This window comes from Dermochelys coriacea, chromosome 11, assembly GCF_009764565.3.
Source record: "Dermochelys coriacea isolate rDerCor1 chromosome 11, rDerCor1.pri.v4, whole genome shotgun sequence".
NCBI lineage: Eukaryota > Metazoa > Chordata > Testudines > Dermochelyidae > Dermochelys > Dermochelys coriacea.
Window position 1 is genome coordinate 70,336,920 of NC_050078.2, and position 16,126 is coordinate 70,353,045.

At 44.7% G+C, this 16,126-nt stretch overlaps 1 protein-coding gene across 1 annotated transcript in view; it reads right to left on the minus strand.

Moving 5' to 3' along the window:
* Positions 1–14,455: 14,455 nt before the first annotated feature.
* The window catches only part of RAMP1 (receptor activity modifying protein 1), a 152,904-nt gene continuing 151,233 nt past the window's right edge, over positions 14,456–16,126 (minus strand). The window contains exon 2 of the transcript XR_006278114.1: positions 14,456–15,876. The gene's annotated coding sequence lies outside the window, so the exon portion shown is untranslated. The remainder of the gene's footprint in view (positions 15,877–16,126) is intronic.

The following is a 16,126-nucleotide window of genomic DNA, read 5'->3' on the forward strand; positions in this document are numbered from 1 at the left end:
AGAAAGCGCTGCACATCAGAGAAGCTTTGAAAACCAGTTTCATGACTGGCCAGGGTACTGTGTGACACTTCTGTTTGTTTCTCCTTGATGAAAATCCACCCCCTTGGTTGCCTCTAAATTCCCTGTAAGCCATCTGCCCTCCCCCCTTCAATCACAGCTTGCTTGCAAAGGAAATAAAGTCACTATCATTTAAAAAATATGTATTCTTTATTAATTGATTATAAAAATAGGGAGATAACTCACAAGGTAGCCTGGGTGGGGTGTGGGAGGAGGGAAGGAAAAGGCCACTTTAAAACTTGTTGAATGACAGCCTTCTGTTGCTTGGGCTGTCCACTGGGGTGGAGTGGTTGGTGCCCAGAGCCTCTCCCCACCCCCACCCCTACCCCCCATGTTCTTGGGTGTCTGGGTGAAGAGGCTATGGAACTTGGGGAGAAGGGAGGGCAGTTAAACAGGGGCTGCAGTGGTAGTCTGATCCTGCTGCCATTCATGAACCTCCACCAGATGCCGGAGCATGTCCATTTGATCCCGCAGTAGCCCCAGCGTTGCCTCATGCCTCCTCTGATCTTCCTGCTGCCACCTCTCCTCACATTCATAGGCCACTTTCTTTTTCTCTGCTATTGTGTCCCTCCAACATTCTGCTGAGCTCTGTCAGTGCCAGATGACTGCATGAGCTCAGAGAACATTTCATCGAGCGTGTGGGTTTTTTTTGGTTTTTTTTTTGTTGCCTTATCTGAGATGGACAGAGGAGGGAACATGCTTGAAAACATTTGCAGCTCTGGAGGAAAAAAAGGGAGTGAAGTATTTAAAAAAAAATACATTTTACAGAACAATGGCTATACTCTTTCACGGTGAACAACACTATTCACATTACATAGCACATGTGATTGGTACAAGGTCGCATTTTGCATCTTACATTGAGTGCCTGCGGCTTTGGTGTTACAGATCACACACGCAGGGCCGGGCAACAGAATTCGGCTTGCAGGCGGTCATGGTAAGCCATAGTCTTTCGGCTTCTGCAACCTTCATAACAGCAGCACCCTCCTCTCCCATACCAAGCAAAGCACGTTGAGTTGGCCATTTAGTGCTGCGGTTTTCCTGTTAACGTGCAGCAGCAGAAACCAAGCTAACCCCCACCCCCAAATCCAATTCTCTGGGATGATTGCTTTACCCCTCACCCCACCGCATGGCTGGTATCAGGGAAGATCCCTGCTAGCCAAACGTGAACAGCTCAGCACCAATGCCCCCTCCCCCACCACCACCACCATGTGGCTAACTGCAGGGAGGATTTCTTTTCAGCCATAGGCAAACAGCCCAGTAGAAACAGCCATCGCTGAATGTCCCCTTAATTAAATTCCCCTATTTCAACCAGGTTACCATGAACGATATCAGTCTCCTGAAGACAACACAGAGAGAGAAAAAACGGATGTTGCTTGAATACTAGCAAACACCGGGACCATACGCTGCCAGGCTTTGTCATGCAATGATACCAGATTACTTGCTACCACCATGGAGGACGGAATAAGGCTGCTCTCCCCAGAAACCTTCTGCAAAGGCTTTTAGAGTATCTCCAGGAGAGCTTCACAGAGATGTCCCTAGAGGATTTCCGCTCCATCCCCAGACATGTTAACAGACTTTTCCCAGTAGCAGTACTGGCCACGAATGCATCCCAAGTTCTCAGGGATACTTAATTAAAAAAAAAATTGTTTTTATAACATGTATTATATTTAAAAAGGTACACTCACCAGAGGTCCCTTTTCTGGCTTCATTGGGTTGGGAGGGTCTCTCAGTCAGGGTGATAAAAAGATCCTGGCTGTTGGGGAAAATGGTGTGCCATGTGCTCTCCTCAAGCTCGTCCTCATCCGCAAAATCCTCAGGCATAGCTGAGAGTACCCAATCATCAGAGTCCATGGACAGGGGTGGGGTAGTGGTGGCAGCCCCCTCTAGAATTGCATGCAGCTCAGCATAGAAGTGGCATGTCTGGGGCTCTGTCCAGGAGCGTCCATTTGATTCTTTGGTTTTCTGGTACGCTTGTCTGAGCTCCTTAAGTTTCACGCGGCACTGTGTTGTGTCCCTGCTGTAGCCTCTGTCCCTCATGGCCTTGGAGATTTTTTGAAATGTTTTAGCATTTAGTGTTTTGGAATGTAGTTCCGATAGCATGGATTCCTCTCCCCACACAGCGATCAGATCTAGTACCTCCCGTTTGGTCCACGCTGGAGCTCTTTTTCGATTCTGGGACTGCATGGTCACCTTTACTGATGAGCTCGCCTGGCCAAACAGGAAATGAGATTCAAGAGTTCCTAGGGCTTTTCCTATACACCTGGCCAGTGCATCTGAGTTCAGAGTGCTGTCCAGAGCAGTCACAATGGTGCACTGTGGGATAGCTCCCAAATGCCAATACCTTCGAATTGCATCCACACTAACCCTAATTCAAAACGGCGATGTCGATTTCAGCGCTAATCCCCTTGTTGGGGAGGAGTACAGAAATCGGTTTTAAGAGCCCTTTATGTCGAAAAAGTGGCTTCGTCGTGTGGACGGGTGCAGCGTTAATTCGATTTAACGCTGCTAAATCTGACAAACGCGTAGTGTAGACCAGGCCTATGAATCTATTTTTCACCTTTCCATAATGTGGCAAGACTGAAATGCCTCAAAGGCCAAGAATACGCCGAACCACTCACTCCACTGTACTCGTTACATACAAACGTATTTATCCTTTGCAAATGGTTCATCTCAGGCCCAGTCCTGCAATCTGTACTCACATCCCCCTCAAAAGCTATTTGGACAAATGAGCAGCAGAGACTAGGGTGACCAGACGTCCCGATAAAATTGGGACTGTCCTGATTTTTAGTTCATTGTCCCATGTCCCGACCGATGCACGGTCGGGATGCCATTTGTCCCAATATTTGCTTCGGCAACTCTGCCCTGGCCGTTTTTTTTTTTTTTTTTTGCTTCCCCCTTGTGTCCCGATATTTTGTCCGTTTCATCTGGTCAGCCTAGCAGAGACTTAAAGTGGGGGAGTGAAGAACCTTTCTCGAGTCCTGCAAAAAGCGTCTTCCTCCGTTTTGCTAATTCCACCTTTAAATCCTATCTTACCTGCTGCCAAGGATTCCTGCCTTATCAGTAGGAATATGAAAGACTGCAGAAATAGCAGGTGTTTATAATTAAGTTAGTATCAGGCTTTTATATCGAACATGCAGCTTTTGGAATAGCTGGACAATTTTTTATTTCTATGCATAGGTCCATCCTTCAAGAAGCCTTTCCAAGCGTTCATGTGTGCAGTGACCACGATTCCTGGGTCCAAGAGGTCCGCACAAAAGATAACATTATGTGTTTTACAGCTTGAAAAGTCCATAAAATGCACACCTAATACTACTGTTATTTCATCTATTCCAGGGGTTCTCAAACTGGGGTCATGAGGTTATTACATGGGGAGTCATAAGCTGTCAACCTCCACCCCAAACCCCACTCTGCCTCCAGCATTTATAATGGTGTTAAATATATAAACAAGTGTTTTTAATTTATGGGGGTGGGGGGAGTCGCACACATAGGCTTGCTATGTGAAAGGGGTCACCAGTACAGTAGTTTGAGAACCGCTGATCTATTCCACCAGTCTCTCTGCAAAAGACTTTTTTTAAAAGAACATATTTTCTGTTGCAATTTTGGGCACACAAATACAATGAACCTAGTGAACAAAAACAGCCCTTGCTGAAAAAAATAAGCCCTTTAGAAGAAATCCCCTGTGCCCCAACAGATCAAATATAATAGAAAGTTGAGTAGTCTTCATGCATGTTACTGGGAGAGAAGAATTTCTTATCTTGTTGGACCTGGTACCCATCTACTGAGCCCATCCAGACTAAGGAATTTAGACCCAATCTGGGACCCATTCCTGAACTACTGCAAGAGAAGATCATATGTAAGTCAGAGGGCCTGATGCTGAGCGACTTCACCTACTGATGACTTCAGGATAAGTTTATGGCTTCAGTTAAGTGCTGAGGGAGCTCAGGACCTCACAGCATTGGGCATTTAGAGTCCGATTCACCTGGAGTCTTTCCATTGACTTGAGCCTTTAAATGAACAATCACTCAAATTCATTTCTCACCATGTGGGCTCCACCTCTTTGTTGTGCCTGAATTCCATGCCCTCTGTAATTCCCCATTTCCATGGGTGTGCTTGCTACAAATGTAAATCCAAAGAGCCCAATTCACCATTGTGAGACTCCAGTTTCAGGCTGGCACATCTTCACGGAGATGAGTAGTTACACAGGTAAAAAACTGGAGTAACAATGTGCCAGACACATTCAGCAACAGGTTTGCTGTAGCTTATCTAAAAAATGGTCTAATTAAAATATTAAAATTAAAATATTACATGTAAAACCAATTAAAAAAACCAAACAGCTCTTTCAAATGAATGTGTGGGAGTTACCAGACAAGATGGTTCACAAAGAAGTGGTATATCATAAAGATGCTTGTTTTAAAATAATTCCAACATTAGTAAGTTTCTGATTACAAATCAAGTGGTAGTGCACGCAGCATCCCCCTTGGCTGTTTGTGTACAATCGTTAAACTATTGGTGCCTAGTTTATTACATGGTAAAATGGTTTTGTTCTAGAGATGTGGACTAGTACTACAGATTGTTGCAGGCAATGACAGCGTTCAGGAACTGTACCTCCCAACTACGAATAAAGGGAAATTTTTGAGCTCTATTCTTTTGGGATGAAGGTGCATTTAGATATTCTACTATAAGCAATGATCATCTCCTACACTTAGTAAGGAAACTACTTTCAAACCTAGGATTCACATGACCTTCAAAAGGTGCATTGCAGCACTGGAGTAGACACACTGGTTACCTACCTGAAAATGGCTGCAGCCTGTGTGTCCAAAATGGGAACCCTTTGTCGATGTCAAATGAACCTGTCATTTTTGCCCTGTGTTGTCAGGCCAACGTAGGGACATTTCCCCAGCTGCTGCTTGTAACGTGCCAGTTATGTGGATAACTGGAGGGCTTCAGGGCTGCCAATACAGCAGTTTTCACAAGCGCTGCAACACAAAAAACAATGGATAGACAAAATTAAACATTATGACTTCATAGTTCCAATGAAGCAGAAGGATCCAAGTTCAATTACATTCTGTTGAACAGACTTGCGATTAAATACATTCTACCCACACAATGAAAATGAGGTTGGAATAAATGGATTTCAGACACAGATCTAATTTCTGTTCTGCTTGTTAATCCAACCAGTTTGAATACAACAGGTCCATTTTTATCCTGAGCTACATGAGTCCTATTCCTACTGTCTTCCATAGTCCCAATCCCACGCGCTGGTCCATGTGGATGGACCCTTGTGGGAATCGTAATGAAGTCAATGAGACTCTGGATGGGAGCAGGAGTTTGTTCACAAGAAGCAGCCTATAGGATCCATGGTTCTACTACAATCACGTGTAGAATCAACCCTACCTCAAGGGTTAAGGGCCCTGAAAGTCACACCACGTGCATCAAAACCGCACTACACATGGTTAAAACTTCACAGACATTACTAAGAAAAGGAGCCTGTATGCCACAAACCAGCTAAGAATTTAGGACGTCATTACTACATCCCAGTTTACCCCCTGGTATTAAAATATTTAACATAGCACAGAGCTAATTTAGCATAAACCCCAATACATTATCTTTGTTCTTTATTGAGCTACAGTAGCTGCAGAGAGGTAGCGAGAGCAAAAGAAACAGCTGATGAGTATTTTCCTTATTCCAATTACCTTTACAGCTGATGGCACCTGCTATAATGACAGTAAGGCTGTAGAACAGTTTTCATTATAACCCCTTATTTTGACACACTCAAACTTACTGACATTCATCTTTAGGAATAAAACGTTTCATGCCTTGCTCTGCCAAAATGGTGGATTAAAAAAAAAAAGCAAATTGTTAAACTTTTCATTTTCGATTCTTTCTGTGTTTCACACAGACCATGATTTTGTTGTATCTACTCAACATCTCGTTGGACATCATCATCTTCTGAGAGGTAGGCAAGGTTTCTTCTTACCCACCTAAACAAGGATATTTGCTTTGCTCCACATCTTTTATATCAAGCCTGGTCAAGTTTTTGTTTGGCTAACACCACAGAATGTATTAATCCAAGGGAAACAATACTTAACTTCTGCATCACTAACTGCCCAGGTACATTCAGTATAAAGCACAAACCCTATAGGACTAGTTTAAATTGCTGCCCAACCTCACAGAAGAAACAAATATAGAGGACTTCAAAACACTCGTTTCTTCTTTCCATTGCTATTTTCCTTTAGGGGAGGTATAAAAGGCACACACTGGATCTAACCTAGTTAAGGTGGATAATGACTGTTATTTTGTAGACTAATGGAAATTCATCTTGGTCCAGTTCTCAGTGGAAGAGTTTCCACATCACAAGAATCAACTGTAAATGGAGGATTTCAAAAGGAAGCCACATTTTAGTCTGAAGTACAGCAAAATGGGATAATCAGCAAAACCAGGCACCATCTTGACTGTTTTCATTTCTTGAAGGAACCATTAAAACATATGTTTTCTAGTCCTTTAATCATTCTCATGGCTCTTCCCTGAAGCTTCTCCAACTTATCAACAATCTTTAAGTTATTGTCACCGGTACTGGACAAAGTATTGCAGTAGCAATTACACCAGTGCCAAATACAGAGATAATATAACCTCCTTACTCAGACAACATGAGTGAGGTAATTTTGGGGGGGGGGAGTGGGGGGAGGAGACCAACTTCTGTTGGTGTGAGAGACAAGCTTTCACACTACACAGAGCTCTTCTTCAGGTTCAGGTTACTTTCTGCCCCACTGAAGAAAAGCTCTGTGGGGCTTGAAAGTTTGTCTCTCTCACCAACAGAAATTAGTTCAATAAAAGATATTATCTCACCCACCTAGTCTCTCAACTATCCTGGGACTGACACAGCTACAGCACCACTACATACACCTTACTCATACTCTATGTTCCCACTTATACATCCAAGGGTCGGAACCTCCCTTTTGGCCACAGCATCACACTGCAAGCTCATGTTCAGCTGATTATCCACCATGTCCCCCAAGTCCTTTTCAGAGTCACTGCTTTGCAGGCTAGAGCTCCATCCTATAAGCGTAACCTACATTCTTTGCCCCAGGATGTATGACTTTACATTTGATTGCATTAAAACTCCTCATTTGCTTGACCCTGGCTTACCAAGTGATCCAGATCATTCTGTATCAGTGACCTGTCCTTTTCAGTGTTCACCACTTACCCATCTGTGTTATCTGAAAATGCTATTAGTGATAATTTTCTCTTTTCTTTCAGATCACTGATACAATGCTAAGCCTGTCTTTGTGTTAGGCTTCCCAGATTAGGACACCATGTGGTTAAAGAGAACAGTTAGAAAGAGGATGTACAGTAGTTCTATGGTTTACCTCATCTTCTGGGTTCCCACATGACAGGACATGGGATGTCATGCTGTAATCCAGCCGAGTGCAATATGCCACTGAGCTCACACACATGCTATGATTAGAACCAGATGCTGGTGAGGCCTTGACAATGTGGACATGTTCTATTCTATAGTAGAACCTCAGAGTTACGAACACCAGAGTGACGAACTGACCAGTCAACCACACACCTCATTTGGAACCAGAGGTATGCAATCTGATAGCAAAGACCCAAAAAAACCATACTGTATAGTGCAGAGTTAAATGTAAACTACTAAAAAAAAAAAAGTAATAAAGGGAAAGTTTTTAAAAAAAAAAAAAAAAAAAAAAGATGTGACAAGGTAAGGAAACTGTTTCTGGGCTGGTTTCATTTAAAATTAAGATGGTTAAATGCAGCGTTTTTCTTCTGCATAGTAAAGTTTCAAGCTGTACTAAGTCAACGTTCAGTTGTAAACTTTGAAAGAACAACGGTAACATTTTGTTTAGAGTTACAAACAACCTCCACTCCCGAGGTCTTCCTAACTCGGAGGTTTTACTGTACATTATACCATGCTCATCACCATAGTTCCCAAGCACCTTTATAGTCTGTGGTGGGTCAAGGAATCAGATTTCTTCCTGGGACACCAGGGTTGCCAGCTCTTGCAATTCTATCATCAATCTTGTGATGTTTAGTGGTTTTCTTAAAGTGTCATGGGATTACATGAGAATCTCAGCTTTCACAGAAAGTACATTTCTAGCCCTCATGTTTGCTAAGAAATGCTTGAAATTTGACTTACTTAAAATATTACAAACTAGACACAAGAGAACCCAAAACATTCTTTTTTAAAAATTGCATGTTTTTTTTCCCCAAGGCCTGACAGATGTTTTCTGAATATTTGGGGCTGGCAATCCTGGGGAAGTAAGGGCCAAAGTCAGAAGCACATTTAAGTAAATCTAAGGGTCTGAGCTGCTGTAAATTCAGAGTTACTCCCATGCAGAACTTCTCAGACTCCAACTAAAACTCCAATAAAATCAATGGGACCAGGCCTTGTAACCAGGTGCTTAAATATGGATGTAGGCACCCAAGTTGGAAGATGTTGGCCTTCAACTCCATTAGACCCTCACCCACTTGCTGAGGTGTTAGGTACACCCTCCTCACACATTGCTTCTGAATCAGTCCTCCTCTCACTTATACTAGTTCTAAGATAGTGTAAATCCAGTGTTCAGTGGAGTCACTCCTGATTTACAGGAGTCGTGAATGGAGAATCAGGCCTACCGAGTCTAAGTTCGTTTAACTCTCATGCTAAGGGGCAGAAAAGAGCAGAAAAGCAGGAAAATGAATGTACAGGAATGTGTAAATTAAAGTAGTGGGTGGCACTCACCTCTGACTTTCGCCCTGTTTTGACAATCAGGCCTATGGACTTTGCCTGCTTGGGAATTAACCTCGAAAAGGCAGTCAAGTTATTTTCAAGTAAGGAATGTTATATACAGCTGCAAGAAAACCAGACAGAGAGACTGAATTAGTCCAAACAAAAAGGCCCACTGATATAAATTCAGGACTGTGCCGAGATCATGCTGGTAAACAAGAAAATGCAGGTCTGGAAATTAATGAACCAAAATTGGCGTGTCGAATATTAGGCCTAACAGGGTGGCCAAAATAGTCAGGCAGAGAAAAACAAACAAAAAAAACCCCCCACACCTCTGAGGGGTTTGTGAAAAAGAGACTTAGAAAAATCATCCCAGCATCTCAACTCATCCCAGCTTATCTTCTCTGACCACAAACTAGGAGGAGCAAACTAGACTGGTGGATTTTCTTCCTGAGAGTCCTGAAATCATGACATCCAGTCCTCAGTGGGGATACCTAATGGTCAGCTTCGCAGAGGCTCCAGTCAGGGGCACATACAAGTCCATTCTGTCTCCCTTCCCTTTTTGTTACTTTCTGCCCCACTATTCTTTGTCCTATCCTCTCTCTCTGCTTTTCATCGGATCCTGAAATCAACCATACTGCGTATATCAGCAGCTCAAAACAGCTGCAGCTCAAATTAATCCTCATTGTGTTTCTTTACAAGCACCTTCCCTACCCTTCCATCTGGAAGGCAGAAGAAAGCGAGCATCCCAGAATAGCGTCCTTTTACGTTAAGCTCCCTGCTTTAGGTCACACAACAGTCTGGATTACGCTGAATACAAATCAACTTATTATATTTGCCTCTGAGCCCAAGGAAATCCCCAAATGCTTTTCACACAAAAGAGTCACTTCACACACTCCTGAAGTATAGTCACCTCTGGATAGATCCAGAGAGCCACGCCGCAGTGCATACCACTACCACTTTACATAAAAGACAAGTGGAAGACTATTCCTATTACAATATAGGAGGAGGTTGAAGTATACAGAGACTCCCTTAGGGCTAAATGAGCCTTGCTGGTTCATCTTCAACTGGTTTTTAATAGACGAAAAGGCAGCTCTGGTTCACAGGTCAGATCCCCTATCATTTGTTCAATTTCATTTTGATCAGACAACTGCAGAAAAAAATGCACCAGTTTCCTAGTTAAACCCAAGGGTTTCTAGAGCTATTGTTCAAGGCTGACTGGGGCATCTCCTAATTAGGTTCTGCACAACTACAGGCTCTGGTCCACCTGCTGCTGCAAGATCTCCTTTCACACCAAACAACTTGTGAACATCCCTCACCCCATAGGTGCAAGTTAACCACACTATCCCCAGCAGCAAGTGCCAGAGTCAGCCCCAGGACTGAGTCTCAACAACAAAACCAGCACCTTTACACCACCTCCTTCGACAGCAGGTTTCTTGACTCCTAAGGCACTCGCTTCGCCCTCGTGCCTCCCCGATGCATCTATGCATTGGTTCTTTTTGGCCTATTGCCAGTGGGCGCCCTGCATTAATGGGGCACAATGACCTGGAAGCTGCAGCCTGTTCTGGCCAGTGCCAGCACTGGTTCTGCTCATGCCCTCTTACCCCAGCCCCTCACTGGAGGAACCAAGGGCAGTTTTCAATCCCCACAGACTAGTCCGAGACCACCCGCTCCCCCTGCCTCTCTTCAGTGGGTGCAGAGTGCTGCTCACCTGCAGTCCAAAGTAGGTGGGCACGGAATAGCAAGAACTTCTGAGACTGTGACAAAGCAGGGGAATAGGGAGTCGCCACCAAACATGTACTTGGGACCCAGCTGATCATTGTTACTCCCCGCATCAGGAAGAAGTCCCTGAGTCACTTTAAAACCAGGCTATTTCTCCAAACATCCTTTCATTGGCTGTGGTGGCCCCTGGAGACTGACTTGAACTGGTACATGCACACTGCCGGGGTGGGAGTGGGGATGGCTTCAAAGGGCTGATAATGGAGGAAATTCATTAGCACCCCCATCCTATAGAGAGGGTACATACAATGCTACAACATGTACACAACTGTATTGTTAAACAGAGCCCAACGGTATTAACCCTAGTTCAGTAAGGTTTGACTTAATTCACTGCGGTTTATTCTAATTCCATAAGGTTTGTTTGGAATATTGTCCTTCTGTCGTTCAAACTCTTTCTGAATATCAAGCCTCATTAAGGAGTTTCCAGTTGGGCTGCCAAAAATCAATTGTCACTTGTGCAAATTGCAGCCCTAGTTTTTCACAAGCACTGAGCTCTCACGGACTTTAATGTGAGGTACGGGTGCTCAGCCCCTCTGAGGAGTCAGATCACTTGGTTAGGTTTTAAGCACCTAGCTTTAGGCGCCCACATTTGAAAATTGTCCCCCAGACCTTTGTGTGCCTCAGTTTGTGTGTTAAATGGTGATAATGCTTAGTAGCGTGGGGCAGCTTCCTTCATTCATGTTTTCTATGAGAACAGATATATTGCACCCAGCGAAGCTCTCTCTCGCCACTGATCTATTTTCCTACTTAAATAAAGTTGGTCTCAAGAGCCTGGGAAGGAAGGGGAGAGGGGAGGAAGACTCCCATATAAAAGGGAGTACTTTCCTCTCTTCCCCTATGGCCATCTCCATATCTGACTTTACTCTGCATCCTCTCAACTGATGGAATAGCTTCAGAAGTGCAATCGTGCGTGACAGACATACTATGTTCCTCTAATCATACAATAGGTTCCAGTTTCTTTTCTATATCAAACACCTACGCAAGCCCAGGGTGTAAAAAATACATCTCCAAAAAGTTTCTGTACGTATTAGAGAAAACAGTGCTAGATCTAGGCAGTGGTATCTGTAAAAGTAAAGTTTATAGCTAGTATGCCTATTGTAAAAATATGCACTAAACATCATCACGGTCAGCTTGGGATAAGGGGAGGGGTGTCTAAGTCCTGCTTCATCAAACTCTAGTGCAAGGAACATGCATTCCCCACAGCCCCAACCCTTATTGTGAACAAGGCCGGTGAGAATATCCGAGCCTGCTAATAGGATTTAGGATGAGGAAGTTATTGGGCAATTATGTTTCATGCAGTGAGGCAGCGTCTGGAAGCACAGTGGAATTCCCCGTATTGCTCTGTGGGACTGTGGTGGAGGCCACTAAGTTGCATGAGATGGGCCCGCTGGTTAGCGTACCCTGCGGGCAAGGATGAATCACTTGAGCAACTCGAGAGCCATTAATGCTTAACGTGCCCAGCTCGCTGACCTCAATTAAAAGTTTTAATGATACAGCATTCCCCGCTGTACAGCTCTGCCCCCTGAGGCCCTGTTTAGGGAGGAGAATACTTGGGGCCTACAGACACCGAAAGCAACCTGTGACCTATTCGACAAACAGGAAACCACATTGCATCTGGTGCCGACGCTCCCTGCACGGAGCCGGCCTAGCTGAATAGGTTAGATTGGCAGCATTGACATCAGGGACAACGCTTCCTCGGGGAGCTGGGCTGCAGGGCCTGCGAGTTTTGGGTCACAGAGTTGCACAGCCTGGCTGTCGCTCGGCCCCCTCTCATCGCAGCCTGCTCTCTCTGCCGCTCCAAGGCCCAGCTCCCTCGCGGCTGCTCCGAGAGCCTCTTACCAACGTGCAGCTTCACAGGGGAGGCAGCAGCGCGTTGCGGGAAGCTAACCAGGGCACCAGCAAAGCAGGCCTGGTACCCTCCGTGACTAGGCCTTTCTGTCCAGCTTCCCTGTCATAAAACACACAGCTACGGGTAGCATCAAATCCCTCCTTTACCTGTAAGGGATTAAAGAGCTCAAATAGTCTGGTTGGCACCTGACCAATAAGGGAAGAAGATCCTTTCAAATCTGTGGGGGGGGGAGGTTTTGTTTGGGCTCTTTGTTGTGCTTTCTGGTTGGGATGATTTAGTTGGAGATCGGTCCTGCTTTGAGGTTGGACTAGACGACCTCCTGAGAGCCCGTCCAACCCTGATATTCTATGACCAGGCAGGAAAAAAAACCCTCTCCTAAAACCCTACCTGAAATAAGCATCTAAGATTACAAAAATGGTAAGTAAAGCAAGGAAATGCATTAAATTATCTTTTGTTTTAGCTTGTGACTTTTCCCCTGTGCTAAGAGGGAGGTTTAGTCCTGTGTTTTGTAACTTTAAAGTTTTGCCTAGAGGGGAATCCTCTGTGTTTTAAATCTTATTACCCTGTAAAATTACCTTCCATCCTGATTTTACAGAGGTGCTTCTTTTACTCTTTTTTTCTTTATATAAAGTTCTGCTTTTAAGAACCTGATGGGTGTTTAGTGTCCTAAAAACCCAAGGGTCTGGTCTGTGCTCACCTTGTTTACCTATTTGGTTGGTATATTATTCTCAAGCCTCCCCAGGAAAGGGGGTGAAGGGGCTTGGGGGGATATTTTGGGGAAACAGGAACTCCAAGTGGTCCTTTTCCTGAATCTTTGTCTAATTCACTTGGTGGTGGAGACAATACAGTCCAAGGACAAGGAAGAATGTGCCTTGGGGAAGTTTTTAACCTAAGCTGGTAGAAATAAGCTTAGGGGGTCCCCACATCTGTACCCCAGAGTTCAGAATGGGGAGAGAACATTGACACCACCACATGAGGCCTCTGCGCAAGGAGGGGAAGACACAACAAGCTGCAGCCAGTCACCCCTGTACCAGGAGTGAATGGATAAAGAGTGGGGCATTAGCCTTTTGTAACCCTGACCCATTTTATGGGACTGGGGCTGGATGATCATGAGCAGTCTCTTCCCAGCACTCCTGGGCATCAGACCTTTGTTAACTGGCTCCCTAATGTGAGAGGCACCAGGGCCAAGGCAGAGGCCCAGAGAAGGCTGAAGTCAGTTCAGGAGACCCCGAGTCATGGCCTCCATCTCAGTGTCACCCTAGTTAGCAGCACCAGAAGACCTCAAGGTAGGGTGACCAGATAGCAAGTATGAAAAATTGGGACAGAGTGTGGGAGCTCATAGGCACCTATATAAGAAAAATCCCCAAATAACAGGACTGTCCCTATAAAATCAGGACATCTGGTCTCCCTACCTCGAGGCCAAGAAGCAAGGCTCATATCCTTCCCCACAGGGTTCCACGGTGAGTCCTCAAACCAGGGGCCTCCTCACCGCAAGAAGTGGCGAGGGTGTTGGGTTCTGAGTCTCAGGTCCCCAGCTTCTCTCAGGCTCCCTGGCAAGTCCTCTGCGGGAAGCCGCCTCAGAAGCTCTTAGACAGCTAGTGACTGCTCCCGAGAGGAAAGCCTCTCCCCATGCCTGGCAAGAGCATTTGCTGCTGAGGACTGACACCCATCCTCAGAATGCCAAACTTGATCTCTTGCAAGTTTACAGGGCTAGAAACGGCAGCTTTAAATACAGCTGCTCACGAGGGCTATGGTGAAGTTTTCTCTGGATGGAAAATGGCTTATTGGCCAAAACAAATGAAAAGTTGTTATTTTGGTTGAAGTTTCTTTTTGCCAATGGAAAACTTTGAAGTGTAATGGGGTGGGGTAGATTAGGATTTTCCCTACTTTTTCAAAAAGTCTTCCCCCCCCTTTTTCCAGGGGGTAAAAAGAAGGGGGTTTTCCCCACCTCACCCCTCAATGAAACATTTTTCTTGTTGAAAATTAACAAAATGAAAATGAAATCCCCCCCGCCCCCAAATAAACCAACTTTTGTTCGACCAGCTCTGTTTTAAACCAATGGGGATTCCCAGTACAACCCAGCATCTCGCTCTCAGCTCTGGAAAGGCACAAGATCTTGGATTCTTAAATCAAACTGTTTACAGAAAAGTTCTCTCTACCGTAGGACTTGATCTCACCAGTCCCGGTGCTCAGGAAGGGTTAACATGGGCTAGACATGCCACATTTCGAGAGTCAGTCAACATTCTGCAGGAGAAGGAAGAGATTTGTGTGGGAGGTGAGTTTTAGGAAAATGGAGGCTGGCTGGATTGGCTCTGTGAGTTTGAAATGTGAGGACAAATCCTGAGGAGTGGATTAATGGGTGAGTAAACGAGAGAGTGGTACATACATGATTGGGAAATGTGGTATATTATTATTTGTATTACCATAGTGCCGCAGAGCCCTAGTTATGGAATAGGCTCCATCGTGCTAGGAGCTGCACAAACAGAACAAAGATGATCACCGAACCAAGGTTTTAGGTTATTTGTAAAGGTTTTCAATGGCTCACTCTAAGACCTGCATAGTTGAATTAAGGCACATGGCGTTACAAGTGGAGGGATACAAGAAATAGTTTTTATTTGCTGAAAACATTCCTTAAATAGCTCATAACATACATAAAATACCTGAGCTGAGAGTGTGTTATCTACTTGTCTTCCACAGAGTGTGCAGGTGCATGCACACACACACACGTGAAAAATGTAGCCCCTCGTGTTTTATGCCCTGCTGGTGCAAATTAATTGAACTGTATATTCAAAAGAGCTTCAAAAACTGACATGGGTTCACAAACAAGGCAAGACCTACAGTTCAGCCAGTCAAAGTCACTATGTGGTCATTGAAAACAAAAACAAAAATTAAAAACCACACAACTTTTCCTCACAGGACAAATTCGTAGGGAAAGAATGTTATCTGCCAGGAACGAGAGGCGGATTACCAACAATTTAATCAGAATTTAATGAAAATGGCTACAGTGTGATGATGTTCTAGTATTGGGCAAGTAAAATACTGAAAGGAAAGCTTTTTGAAGCCCTTCTCAGCCATATTTCAAATTCAGACTGTAACTCAACTGAAGTCAAGGGAGTTCTTCTGGATTTCCACCAGAGCAGAGGAGCGAAATGTTGGCCTGACTCTGGTAAAAGTGCATTGGGCCAGGTCTCCAGCGGTGGTAGATTAGCATCGCTCAATTTTAATGAAGCTGCATCAGTTTATGCCAGCCCAGGATCTGGCCCATTGGCCTCAGTGGAATTATGTTCACGTAGCAAGATCAGGCCCATTGCCTGGCAGACAATCTGAGGAAGGAGAGATGGCATCCATTTTTGTAGAAGGGAGAACTGTTGCATTGCCACAGCCAAAGAGAAGCTGGAATGAGGCCCCTTTTCCAGCAGGCATTCCCATTTGTATGCAAATCGATGTCCAGCTAGGGAATCGAGTACTGGAAAAAAAAAATGGAAGTCAAAGAGAGAAATGCCTAAGTGGAACAGCAGCATGGTGCTGGGAGGGTATCCCAGGCAGCAGTGCCAGGCACTGAAAGGCAAACGTCTTTCTTCCAGACAGGCTTTTTGAGAAAGCATCACTGTCCATGAGAAATGGGCTCCCTCTTGCTTTGCTGCCAGTGGGAAGCAGAAGTGTATTTCGGTTCAGCAGGGAAGAGGCCTACGTTTTTAAACTAGCATTTGTCTTAT